Consider the following 619-nt stretch of genomic DNA (forward strand, 5'->3'; position numbering starts at 1 on the left):
CCTGCTCCCTTCGCCCTCCTCCTTCCCGGCTGCCGGATAAAAGCCCGAACGTGTGAATCGCGGGGCACAAAGGGGAGGCACAAAGGCGGCCGGGCCCGCTCAGCCCTTCTTGTGGCCCCCAGCACCGAGTGGGGACCCCCAGGGACCCCCAGGCCCCCTTCCCACCCTGCCTGTGGCACCCCAGAGCCCAGGAGCTGGCATGGGGCAGGGGGGTGGCCCTGAGATCAGGGGATCCCCAGTAGGGTCAGGATGATGTCCCTGGGGTTCAGAGATGCCCTATAGGGTCAGGATGAGGTCCCGGGGTTTAAGTGCCCTAGAGGGTTGCATGATGCCCCTGGGACCAGGGGAAGCCCCATTAGCTCAGGATAAAGACCCTGGAGCTCAGGGATACCCCACAGGGTCAGGATGATGCCGCTGGAGTTTGGGGACACCCCATAAGCTCAGGATGAAGCCCCTGGGGTTCACGATGCCCCAGAGGGTCAGGACGAGGACTTTGGGGCTCTACCCCACAGCCCTTGGCAAGAGGAGAAGCGAAAACTCCATGACTCTGAGGACACTTCCCTGCCAGCCCTGCCGCCCTTTGGGGAGCTGCACCCCACACCCCGGCATGAGGCCTGCC

Source organism: Corvus brachyrhynchos, unplaced genomic scaffold (assembly GCF_000691975.1).
Source record: "Corvus brachyrhynchos isolate BGI_N302 unplaced genomic scaffold, ASM69197v1 scaffold58, whole genome shotgun sequence".
Classification (NCBI taxonomy): Eukaryota; Metazoa; Chordata; class Aves; order Passeriformes; family Corvidae; genus Corvus; species Corvus brachyrhynchos.